Genomic DNA, 13,736 nt, shown 5'->3' on the forward strand with positions numbered 1-13,736 from the left:
GGTGCTCTAGGTACCGCGCGGAGACCCGTGCGAACATGGCGCTGCGCGCGGTGCGGAGCGTGCGGGCCGCGGTAGGCGGCCTGCGCGCCATCTCGGCACCCAGCGCGCCCTGCTCTCCGCGGCCCTGAGGACTGCGAGCGGGTGCAGTCCGGGAGCTGCGCACCGGCCCTGCTCTGCTATCGATGCGGAAATTTACAGAAAAACACGAATGGGTAACAACAGAAAATGGTGTCGGAACAGTGGGAATCAGCAATTTTGCACAGGAAGCTTTGGGAGATGTTGTTTACTGTAGTCTGCCTGAAGTTGGGACAAAGTTGAACAAACAAGAGGAGTTTGGTGCTTTGGAAAGTGTGAAAGCTTCTAGTGAACTCTATTCTCCTCTATCAGGAGAAGTAACTGAAATTAATAAAGCTCTAGCAGAAAATCCAGGACTTGTCAACAAGTCTTGTTACGAAAATGGTTGGCTGATCAAGATGACATTCAGTAACCCTTCAGAACTAGATGAACTAATGAGTGAAGAAGCATATGAGAAATAAATAAAATCTATTGAGGAGTGAAACTGGAACCCCTAAATAAACTACTTTGAAACAACTTAATCTAGCATAGTTGTCTTAAATTAGTGGTAGATAGATATTTAGAAAGCAACTTTTAGCAAAAGAAACTACTTGTAACAATGTTTCCTGAAGAAAATACCCCTTAACTTTCTAATGACCAGATAAACACTGCATCTTTTTCCACAGCATCCTGTGATTTTTAGGCTAGGCTCCAGTTATAATATTCAGAATTCCTGAAATTATCTCTGGTAAAACTAATTACAAAAATTATGTAATTCAAGGATAACATGGTTATCTTAAACCTTATATGACTTGTAACTTGCTTACAGCTATCCTTGGATTTGGGTCAAAATTATCTTTCCACTAGAAATAACTGCCATTGGAGAAAAGTTTGTTAGTTGTATAGTGTCCAGTGAAGAATATTACTATCTTAATTTTGCAATACACTGTGTTTGCTGGTGCTATTTTTATACAGTGAAGCAACAGCCTTGCAGGAGAATAAACAATTTAATAATAAAATATTCAACTTCTTAAAAAAAAAATAATAATGAATTGATTAGAACTATGTATGAAGGATATGGAAAGGTGTCCTTTTTAATAATTTTTAGTTGAACCTCTGAAATACTCTTATATTGAGTGCCATAGAGATTTAAAAATATTAACTTTTTAATAGCTTGTCTTTGGTATATTGCATGTATCACATAATTTACCCATTTAAAGTATATAATTCAAAAAAAATAAAATAAAGTATAATTCAATAATTATTAGTAAATTTACCAAGTTGTAAATCATCACCATTAAGTCAGTTTTAGAACATTTTCATTAAACTAAAGAAGTCCCTCATGCCCCTTTACTGTTAATCTATTTTCCTACTCCTGTTCCAAACAAGCAGTAATCTATCTGCCCCCTTTCTTCCCAGATTTGCTTTTTCTGGACATTCATCTAAACGGTATCATACATTGTGGGGTCTCTGCATCTTGCTTCTTTCTTTCCCTGAGCACAATGTTTTTCAAGTTTGTTCATGTCGTGGCACGTATAAGTAGTTTGTTCCTTTTTACAGTTTACTAGTTTCCTATGACATGAATATACCACATGTTATCTGACTTATCAGGTGATGACACAAATACTAACTGTTTGCAACATTCCTATCCACAAATACAGCTAAAGCATCACCCATCATCCTCATCCCATTTTCCTCCCCTTTTCAGAGGTCACCATTGTCTTGAGGTTGGTGTGCAGCCCTTCCCTTCGTGCTTTTATACAGTTAATACATACAAATATACCCCTAACAAAATATACATTTGTTTTGTATTTTTATCATTGCCATATCTGGTTTACAATATGTAATATTTTTCAACTTGCTTTTTTTACTCACAATTATATTTTTAAGGTTTGTTCGTTTTGTCTCAAGTAGATTGGATTCATTCATTTTAAATGCTATAATATTCTCCAACTACAAATATGTCATAATTTATCTATTCCCCCTACTGATGACCATTTAGGTTTTCAATATATTTCTACCATTAAAAAATCTATAAACATTTTTGATTGTGTCTCCTTGTGCACATGTGATAATTTCTCTACATTATCTACGTAAAAGTGACACTGCTGGTTCCCAGTGTATGAATACCCTCCACTTACTTTTACCAGCATTTAAGAGCTTTTGTTTCCCGACACGCTCACCAACACTTGCTATTATTCACCTTAAAATTTTTTCTGCCAGTCTCACATATGAAATGGCATCTCATGGTTTTGATTTGAATTTCCTTGATTTTTAGTCCTGTAATCTTTTCACATGGTGGTTATTTTAACTTGTTCTTTTGTGACTTGCTATTTAATATTTTGGTCTATTTTTCTACTTATTTCTTTCAGTTTCCTTATTATTCTAGATCTCAAGCCTTGCCAAATTTTTCCTTCAATCTGATCATTTTGTTTTGTTTATAGTTTGTTTGGGTTTTTTTTGCCATACCAAAATTTTAAAGGTTAGTAGGGTCAAATCAAGTCTTTTACCTCATGATTTGTGCTTCTCCATATTTTATTTCAAGAAATCTTTTTCCTATCTATACCTTTAAAAATATTTTCACATTTTATTTGAAAAGCTATGAATTTTTGTTTTTAAGGCAGTTCTTTAATCCAGCTGTAATTTATTTTTATGAATGGTGTGAGCAGGCAGGAAACTTGTTTCAAATGGACAGCCAATTGTCTCTGCCTGGTGACACCCATTCTGCTCTTTAACTCCTAAGGGCAGCTGGCAAAGCCTTCCTCATCCAAAAAAATGCCTCGAGAAAGAGTTGGATAGTTTGATATGTATTAATTCCTTGAAATATGACAAGTCATAGCTAGTAATTTTGGCAGAACAGAATATACCAGAATACACTGGGTTAATTTTTCTTAGACCCAAAGAAAAAGACCTGATTCACATTTATCCAACAAAAACAATGAATCCAAACAGATAACAGACCACCAAGTACAAACACTAAGCAAGAGCAAAGTGGTCAGATATTTCTACCAGATTTCTTTTATGAATCGTGAAATATTAAGCTTTAGGAGCATTTCATGGGGACACAAATCCAAACTTTTACCTAGCCCTAAACTTCACAATCTCACAGCTTCCTTCTTTCCAAAGCTTAGTTTTAGAAAAAAGGCACAAGGAAACTGCCTATCTCAATAATTGCAATGTTAAGAGAAAAGAAATGCCTCATTTGATACTGCTGCAATCATCTCTAAGCGTCATTCATAGTGACATTAGTACATAAACAAAAATTATTTCACCAATATAAATCCTCATGCAACTACTCTGGAGATTTTTACATAATGTTAACATTTACCACAATAATTTACATAATGTAGCTAGTATCAAGCAGCTAAATTTGAATTCTTTGTTCTCATGAAAAAGGGAAAGAACACCATTTTAGTTAATGATATGTTTCCGAATATGACACTACAAGGCATTCTTCAGGAGGTATATAACATGGACATTGATAATTTACTGAATAAATTCACTGTGATCAATTCTTTTATAAAAATTCACAGGAACTGTTAATGAAAGCATATGTTAATTTAATATTTTTCACCCCTTCCTTCTCCTGCCATTTATTAAAGCCTAACTTATTGAGAATATAATTTTTAACAGTATTTCTTTGCAAATGCTATACTAAAACTGCTGTATAATTACCTTTTAGGTTGCAAATTCTCATTCTACATACTTTATAGTATATTTTAAATCCACTTAAAAATGTAAGCTCAATGGTCAAGAAAACAAAAAATACTCTTTGGTTTAAAAAAATCATTAATCATAATAAACTCAATTAGACACAGTATGAGGTTTTCCTCAAAGCCATACAATAATAATACAAGTATTGTATTGTTCAAATATTCTCATTGTTATACAGGTTGTCACATTTCATGTTTAATAGGAACTGACTCAAAGAGACCTTGAAACAAAAGTATCCTAACCAAGCAGCAGTTCCCAAAGTGTCATGCTAAAAAAACATTACTCTCCAATTCACACAATTCAAACAATCAAATCAGAGAACAACCACTTCTTTATTAATAGAACAATACACACTAGTTTCCTCTGTCCAAGTGATGCTACCTAAAAAATATTTAAAGAAAAACTAAACATTCACTGAATGATATATTTGTGAGTCTACCAATGATTCCAACTTCAGCTGGAAACAAATGAACTCAAAGTCCTTAAATGAATACCTAATGCTGACAATTTTTTTCACTAAAAATATAAAACTGAAAATGATTCAACATATAAAGACCAAACCCCACTAGAAAAGAAGTATTGTGGTTAGGTAAGACATTCAATGTCACTGAAACTAAGATGATGGAAATAAAACAGTACCTTCTTAACAAAGATATCACAAATAGCTTTATTCTTCAAAATTATTTATTCAAGATATAATTTGCTCCCCTACAGGGTCAGATGACAATGCAACTAACTTAATACAATCTAGGCACTGTCTATATATGCACCTTCTGTTTTTAAATCAGTAGGAACCACTGACCAGCATAAGCACTATTTCTAATTAGATACTCAGCAATTGTATAAAGTATGACACCCCCCTCAAATACACATTTGACCATAAAACTAGTTTAATAAATTCACATGACTACAGACAACTGCACCATATTGAACAGGATCTTAAAAAGGATCAGAAAGTCAGTTATTTCAAATAGCGATTTTACTGCAGATCAGGGATAACCTCCAACCACAACCCCAAAAGGGGGAAAATGTTTTATTAAAAGCATGTTTTCTAAGAGAATTCCTAAAGATACACAATATTATGTTCTATCTAATTTTCCAAACTGACTTATTATCCTTTATTATATAATATCTAGTACATGGATAGGCTAAAACATATCTATCATTTAGTCTTTCAGGACAACCTAGTAGTCTGTATTCCCCCTGCCCCCCAAAAAATTGGTGTAATAATTAGAAGGAATAGGAAAACTTACTGCAACTATTCAGAGGATAAGGAAAATGGAAACAATTATTGAGGGCCTATTTGGCAATGGACCCCAAACTAACTAAACATTCCCTTTTTTAATTTTCACAATCCTATGAGATAAGCAATATTATTCTTAATTTACAGATGGAAAAAACATATCTTAGAGGTTAACTGATTTCCCCAAGGTTATGAAGCTATTAAGTGACAGAGCCAAGACTTAATTTCAAATCTATAGGATTTCAAAGTCCAAACTTTCATCTGCACCAAGCTCTCCCCATTAAAAAAAAGGTGAAATAGGCTTTATAGGTTAAACTGAGAAGTTAAATGCTGTGGATGAAGCTGTTTCTCAGGAGATTTATAATTTCAAATAAGCTTATAAATGTATTCAATATGACTCTGTTAACTGGGAATGTTAACTTGGGAATCAAAAATCTGTGACAAATATCAAAACAATTTGGAGGAATATAAATAATTACCTGTCTCTCTAACACTAGGTTTGGGGGCAACAGAGTGATTCATTTCAATAGTCCCTTGAATAGAAGCAAATATCATCTTACTTTGAATTCACAAAGGACTGGACAGTTTTCAAAGAGTTTTCACAAACTTTAGAATTCATAAAGTCCTCAAAACAATCCAGTAAAATGTTACAGGAATATAGTGGATACATAAAAGAGGAAAATACAAAGAGGTATTCTAAATGCAGACAGTAGTGCTCATCAGTCCCACTAACTCCACACCTTCTCACAGCAAGAGAATACTGCCCCGTTCTAAAAATGCCCAAACTCTCTACATAAACAACTCCAGGTGCTACTATCATCATTTGAAAAATGACAAAGTTGAGGTTCAGAGCTTAGGCTATTAATGAGGGCACAAATTAAGTGTCAGGGATAAGACTGAGAACCAATCTTTGGCCTACAAGATCAGAGATTATTACTGTCCCTAGAACTGCTTTTAAAGATAACTCATCTTTATACCAAATTATAATAGGAGATGTAAAGTTACACAGATTTCACTGTTCAGTCGCTCAGTCATGTCTGACTCTTTGCGACCTCATGAATTGCAGCACGCCAGGCCTCTGTGTCCATCACCAACTCACGTCCATCAAGTCAGTGAAGCCATCCAGCCATCTCATCCTCTGTCGTCCCCTTCTCCTCCTGCCCCCAATCCCTCCCAGAATCAGAATAGTATTCACTGTAGGAGAATATAAATAGTAAACAGCACACTGGTCCACATGTTGGGAGGCTTGAGGAAGAACATATCCTTTTATGTGAAGACATACACTTAAAGATGCTAATCATCTGTATGTAAGTTGTAACAGTAACATAGAATGGGAAAGACTAAAGATCTCAAGAAAATTGGGAGATATCAAGGGAACATTTCATGGATGGGCTAAGAAATGGTAAAAAGCTAACAGAAGAAGAAACTTTGAAAACTGTGGTAGAAGAGCATTTAACAGCTATCTACTGAGAACATTTCTCCATACTAATTTTTAAAGAATAGCTTTACTATCAGACCCTCTGCCTTTGTTTAAAATTACATACGATTTAAACACATGCACACATAGGTACACGTATAGAATGTACACATACACATATGTACACGTACCGAAGGGGACTTCACTATTCAAACTCTAACCATCCTAACAGTCAGATAAATGTCTGGATGAGTCTCGAAAATCCAAATTCTTGCTATGTGTCATTCCAAAATTAGGAATCGAATACTAAAGATTCAAATGATGCAGTAGCCTTGTCATCCAAACTCAAGAAAAAAGAGATTCTGAGAATAAGAAATATTTGATATAAATTGGAGTGTGTGCACGTGTGTTAACATATACCAGAATGTCAGCAATTATACCTAGGAATTGAGATTAGACACTATTTTAGCTTTTTCTTTTTGCTTTTCTGAGTTTTATAAATAATCTCCAACGTAGCTATTCCAAGTTAAAATTTAAAAGATTATCTTAAGATATAAATTCATATCAACCATGCAAACTAATACATTATTTAGGGATACTTACATATGTGGTAAAAATAATCATGGAAAGCAAGAAAATAGGGGAAAATGAGTGGTGAGGGGACCATGGATGTTACCTGAGGGTAGAAATGAGGGACAACAGGAGGGCAGATTCAGGGAAGGAGTAGACAGAAGGCTTCCAGGCCCTAGCAATATTCCATATAAGCGAACGTGATAGTTTGCCTTCCAAGATGTCCCTCACAATTCCCACCACTCCTTTGGCACATGGCACTTCTTTCTCAAAGTCATGGAGTCTACTGGCCCTTTCCTTCAACTGGGCTGACTTCATGACTTGCTTTGAACAACAGAATGCAGTGAATTGAAAATCATGCAGAGCCATCTGGGGGCCTAAGCCTTTAGAAGCTCGGCAGCTTCTGCTTTCATCTTTTTGGGACATGACTTCCATGTTACCTCAGGCTGAACTTCTGAATGAAGAGAGGCCATATGGGACAGAGAATGGCTCAGCCAGGACTTAGCTGTTCCGGCCACCTGGGTGAAGCATGAGACACATGCATGGAGTTCAAAAGATCAATTCTTTGGCGCTCAGCTTTCCTTATAGTCCAATTTTCACATCCATACATGACTACTGGAAAAACCATAGCTTTAACTAGATGGACCATTGTTGGCAAAGTAATGTCTCTGCTTTTTAATATGCTGTCTAGGTTTGTCACAGCTTTTCTTCCAAGAAGCAAGAGTCTTTTGATATTGTGATTGCAGTCACCATCTGCAGTGATTTTGAAGCCCCAAAAAATAAAGTCTCTCACTGTTTCCACTATTTCCCCATCTATTTGTCATGAGTGGATGGAACCAGATAACATGATCTTAGTTTTTGAATGTTGAGCTTTATGCTAGCTTTTTCACTCTCCTCTTACACTTTCATCAAGAGGCTCTTTAGTTCCTCTTTTTGTCATAAAGGTGGTGTCATCTGCATATCTGAGGTAATTGAAATTTCTCCTGGCAATCTTGATTCCAGCTTGTGCTTCATCCAGCCCAGCATTTCACATGATGTACTCTTGCATATAAGTTAAATAAGCAGGGTGACAATATACAGTCTTGACGTACTCCTTTCCTGATGTGGAACCAGTCTGTTGCTCCATGTCCAGTTCTAACTGTTGCTTCTTGACCTGCATACAGATTTCTCAGGAGACAGGTCAGGTGGTCTGGTACTCCCATCTGTTGGAGAATTTTCCAGTTTGTTGTGATCCACACATTCAAAGGCTTTGGCATAGTCAATAAAGCAGAAGTAGATGTTTTTGTGGAACTCTTGCTTTCTCGATGATCCAACGGATGTTGGCAATTTGATCTCTGGTTCCTCTGCCTTTCTAAACCCAGGTGAACATCTGCAAGTTGTTGGTTCACATACTACTGAAGACTAGTCTATACTTTTGTCTTATCTTTCTGTCCTAGTATTTTTTGTTTGGGCTACAACAACATGGTAAGATGAAGAAGCATGCCATTGAAAACCACTTTAGAACAGTTTAAATAGCACAGGCATCCTGTGCAAAGATGTGAATACTGACTAGCTAAAACCATCTGGAACTGGCAATTTTTTAGGAGTAGTGTTTTGACAACTTTATCAATTTCCTCCGTGAATACTGTTCCAGGTAAGTTTTCTACCTCTTCTTCATCTACTTTGGTAATACATATTTTCCTCTAAAATATTTATTTCATCACATAGTCATAGAAAAACAGTATTCGCATGTATAAATGCAACAGATTGACTATATACATAATAACAGAAATTATTTCTGAGCATTGGAAAATTTTTATATTGCAATTTCCCGAGTTTTCCAAAGTAAATCTCAGTTTTAAAATGAAAAAATGTAAAGAATAAACAAGAAATCACTGTATAGCTCCTGTTCTAAGAGTAGCACAGCATCTAACTCACCAGTCTGCAACAAGTGACAGAAATTCATGATAAGAAAACATGAAAATTGAACTCTGCATCTTGACCATAGTCTTTTCTTACAATGGATTAGAGGTAAAATTTTGTATTATTTGAGCATTTTCCATTAATAGCTCAAAACATATTAACTCTAAGGAAGGGGGCAATCTATGCTTGTATAAAATTTTATAAGATCCCCAGGATATTCTGTTCCATCAAGTCTGTAAGAGTTCCAAACAGGTCCCTTAACAGGGCTGCTTTCTCATACCTTTTAAAATCCATTGGTGTCTCTAGCTTTGCAGGGGATGGGATCCAGTTTCTCAGCCCAACAATATGCAGAGGACAAGCACACAAAATACCATCCCAGTGGACACAATAATGCAGCAACAACCAGAAGCTCCAGCCTCCCTTAGCTTTTATTATCATAATTTATGCATCCTTAGAGACTGGAATATAAAACAGTGATTAATGCTGAGAACGTCAACACCATCAAAGGTTGGAACTGACCACTGGCTTTAAGGAAGGAAACCATAATTCAGTTACATGAACATTTATCAACCCCATATTTTAAAAATCCACTGAAAAATGAAATCACTTACCAAGCTACCATAATCATAACTATTATCATCTTAATCCTTTAAATGCTGTGGTTTCCTTTTATCTGGGTCTGTCTTTCTATAACTCTACATAGAATCTGGTTTTTTATACATCTGTACAGCACTTGATTTTATCAAACTAATATTAACAGCCTATAAAGTCACTAGAGTAATAAAATTTAATAAGAGCAATAATTTGAGCTATTAAAGAATGCCATTATGACCGATATAACTATGCTAACATCAACATTATATAGTATACATAAGACAGATGTCACCATAACAAATATTAACAACATGGAGATACATTTTCAATATAGTGGAAAAGGCCAGAGTACACAGTATACATAAGTAAAAATTTCTTTAAAAAAAACACAGGTTAGAAATAGATATAGGCTCCACATAAAGGGGTAAATTAGTAATCCCAGAAGTTTTGGTGATTGTATTGATGCCTAAGGAAGGTTCTAGGGCCTTGAACAGTGTAAGAAGTCAGCAAAGGCATAGAGAGTAACATCTCTTGAAGAACTGGATATATCCCCTTTTAGCTGCCCTAACTTAAACACAGCATTGCCTATAGGTTACACTACACTGTGCTATCACTACAATAGCGGCTTTCAGACTTCTTTCTTTTACCCATAATCCATATAAGAAATATGTTTTATCTCCAACTGGTAATACAGAACACCCACAACCACAAGTTCCAGGAAACACTACTTTTCTTTGTTGCTTTGTTCAGCTGCTAACTTGTGTCTGACTCTGCGACCCCATGGACTGGAACACACCAAGTTTCCCTGTCCTTTACTATCTCCTGGAGTTTGCTCAAACTCATGTCCATTAAGTCAGTGATGCCATCGAACCATCTCATCCTCTGTCACCCCCTTCTCCTTCTGCCCTCAATCTTTCCCAGCATCAGGGTCTTTTCTAAGGAATCGGCTCTTCACATCAGGTGGCCAAAGTATTGGAGCTTCAACTTCAGCATCAGTCCTTCCAATGAATATTCAGGGCTGGCTTCCTTTAGGATTGATTGGTTTGATCTCCTTGCAGTCCAAAAGACTCTTCTCAAACGTCGTCTCTAGCACAACACTTTGAAAGCATCAATTCTTTGGCGCTCAGCCTGCTGCATGGTCCAACTCTCACATCTGTACACAACTACTTGAAAAACCACAGCCGACTACACAGGCCTTTGTTGGCAAAGTGATGTCTCTGCTTGTTAATATGCTGTCTAGGTTTGTTATCATGTTATTTTATCTGATAATAGCTATTCTATTCCATTTCACATTTTAAAATTCACTTTGTGGCCCACTAAATTGATTTCATTACCCTCTAGTGGGCCATAACCTATAGTTTGAAAACCACTGGGAGGCCTTTCTTAATGCTTAGGGGGAAAAAAAAAGAAAGAAACTAATACCAGAAACCCATTATGTACCACATAATATGCAATAAGACATCATTTGTGTCCTAATTTAATTTTCACACCAACCCTATTAGGCAGGTAATGTTCATTGATTTCAACAAATATTCATCCCTTCAACAAATTTACTCAGTACTTATGTGTCAGGTACTGTGCTAAACTCTAGAAATAACTGAGCAGTGAGCGAAACATGCTATCTATGACCATGAAAGAAAGATACTAAATGAGAGGTAAATATTATAAAGAAAAACCAAAGCATGCTATGAGAGCACATAATATACAGACCCAACTTACACTGAGAGATTATAAAAGGCTTCCTGAATACCACTGGAGCATAGATTTCAAGGAAGCAAACGAACTGGACAAAAGTAGGGAAAAGGAAAATGGTGTGGGCAGAAGCAACAGCAGTGACTGGAGAAGTCCTGAGGCAGGAAGGAATTTGGGTTAAAAGAGGAAATAAAGAAGGCCAGTATAAGGATCACTGAGCACAAGAGAAATGAAGCTAAGGAAAAAGTCTGCTGTCAAGCCATGCACGATCTCACGGGGCACAGTAAGGACTTTAGAGTTTATTCGGGGGTAAAAAGGAAGGCATTGACAATTTTTGAACAAGATAGAGTGGAAGGCAGAGAAGAGGATCAGATATGGAGAATGAACTAGAATTAGGCAAAGCTGAATCTAAGTTTAGTTAGGTGGCCACAACAGTAGTCTGAGTCATACTTTTCTCACTTCAACACAGGTCATGGCAATGGAGGTGAAGAGAAGTTAGGAGACTTGAGATAAGAGGTAGAATTGAAGAGATAAGAGTAAGCCAGTGACTACAGAGACCAAGACAGAGAGACACGGAGACAATGACTCCCAGGTTTCTGGTACAAACAACTGTAAAATGGGCAAGCTGTAGAATAAAAAATTTGGGTGGAAGATCCTAAGTTCAGCTTGAGATGCCTATAAGGAGAAATTTAAGAAGAGCATGCAGCAGACAGAGTTATCACATACTTAATAAAAGTCAGAGACAGACTGGAATCCTGCCAAGACTACTGAACACTGAAATCAAAGTTCTTTCACAGCATTAAAATAAAGATGAGATTTATGATGATGACAATGATGAGTATGATACGCATCAGCTAGCAGTTATTGAACTTCTTTGTTCTACATACTCACAACCACTCTACTGAAGCTGCTGAGGCCTAGAGGGATGAACTGTTCTGCAGAAGTTGACAAAGGGGCAACACCAAGATTGAAAATCAGATCTAGAAAAGGTCTGAAATTCTAAATCACAGTGTCTCACCAAAATTGGGATACCAATATCTTCAGCTCCCAATCACCTGCCACCAAGAGAATGAAAGTTCTTTGAAGACACAGCAGAGCTGATTCATCTTTGTGAACCCTACCACAATGCCTCATTAGTGGTTTGCTGAATGCAATGTGAAGAAGTATGTACTCAACTTACTGTTAAGTAAATGTTTTTTTAGATTTGGAAAATCACCAACAGATTACATATAATTAACTTTTTTTCCCCTAATGTATATAATTTAAACCCAAAAGGTGAAAGATGAAGTCGCTCAGTTATGTCCGACTCTTTGCGACCCCATGGACCATAACCTACCAGGTTCCTCCATCCATGGGATTTTCCAGGCAAGAGTACTGGAGTGGGTTGCCATTTCCTACTCCAGGGAACCTTCCTGAACCAGGGATCAAACCAGGGTCTCCTGCATTGTAGGCAGATGCTTTACCGTTATTAACTTTTTTTTCTAATGTATATAATTTAAACCCAAAACTCTTAGTTAACTTTTGAAACTGTGAGGGTCACAAAATAAGTGAAAGATGTCAAAATGGCAATAATGCTCTTCAGACAGGTTACATATTCTACACAATATTTTTCCTGACACCAGCATACCTCATAGTCTATATCTAAGGTAGTACTAAATAAGCTATCATTCTGTTTTAAAAGTGAAGGTTTCAGCCATCTACTCTAGAAGAAGAGTAAACAATTAGAAAATAAAACAAAACTCCTCTACTAACCAGAAGTTTGGCCTCTGGAGAAAAATGTTAACTTCACTGTGTGATTCCAAATGTTAACTTCACTGTGCAGAGTGAAATTTCAGTTCAAGAACATTGGTATTACTTACACATCTTACATAAATCTTACTTACAACTAGAATGACTGAAATTAGTTCAAAGTTGATTTCATGATATGTACTATAAGGAGACCTTCTAAGAAAGAAACCTTGGCTCCATTTACCCAATAAATGGTGAACAGCTTTTAAATGTGTAGGAGGCATGTTTACCACACTTCATAGACTCTAAGAAGCCACTGAGAGCAAGATGCACCAGTCTATGACTATGCCTGCCCCAAAAAAAAAAATTTAAATTTAATTACAGTATAATGGCTTCTCATGTAAAATTAGATTATTCAGTTCTTTAGAACAGATTTTTTTTCATCTAACATTACTGTACATACCTAATAAACAGAATATAAGCACAGTAATGTGGCTCAGACAGTAAAGAATCTGCATGCAAAGCAATAGACCCAGGTTTCATCCCCAGGTAGGAAAAATCCCCTGGAGAAGGAAATGGCAACCCACTTCAGTATTCTTGCCTGGAGAATCCCAAGGACAGAGGAGCCTGGGGGTTACAGTCCATGGGGTTGCAAAGAGTCAGACACAACTGAACAATTTCCAAACTCAGTAACTTAATGGAAGTATTTCTAAAACTTCTTCACATTCAGAGAGCAACTCTTCTCAATCACTCTTCAACTCAAAATTCTCAATCCAGGCTGCTTCTAACAATATCATCCCCTGTTCTACCAGGAACACTTGG

At 36.3% G+C, this 13,736-nt stretch overlaps 1 protein-coding gene and 1 pseudogene across 7 annotated transcripts in view; one reads left to right on the top strand and one right to left on the bottom strand.

The window, feature by feature from the left end:
* DENND1A (DENN domain containing 1A) overlaps positions 1 to 13,736 on the bottom strand; it is a 530,572-nt gene that overhangs the window by 407,582 nt on the left and 109,254 nt on the right. The gene's annotated exons all lie outside the window — the stretch shown is intronic.
* On the top strand, positions 32 to 808 carry LOC133257528 (glycine cleavage system H protein, mitochondrial-like; annotated as a pseudogene).

Source organism: Bos javanicus, chromosome 11 (assembly GCF_032452875.1).
Source record: "Bos javanicus breed banteng chromosome 11, ARS-OSU_banteng_1.0, whole genome shotgun sequence".
In the NCBI taxonomy this organism is placed as follows: Eukaryota; Metazoa; Chordata; class Mammalia; order Artiodactyla; family Bovidae; genus Bos; species Bos javanicus.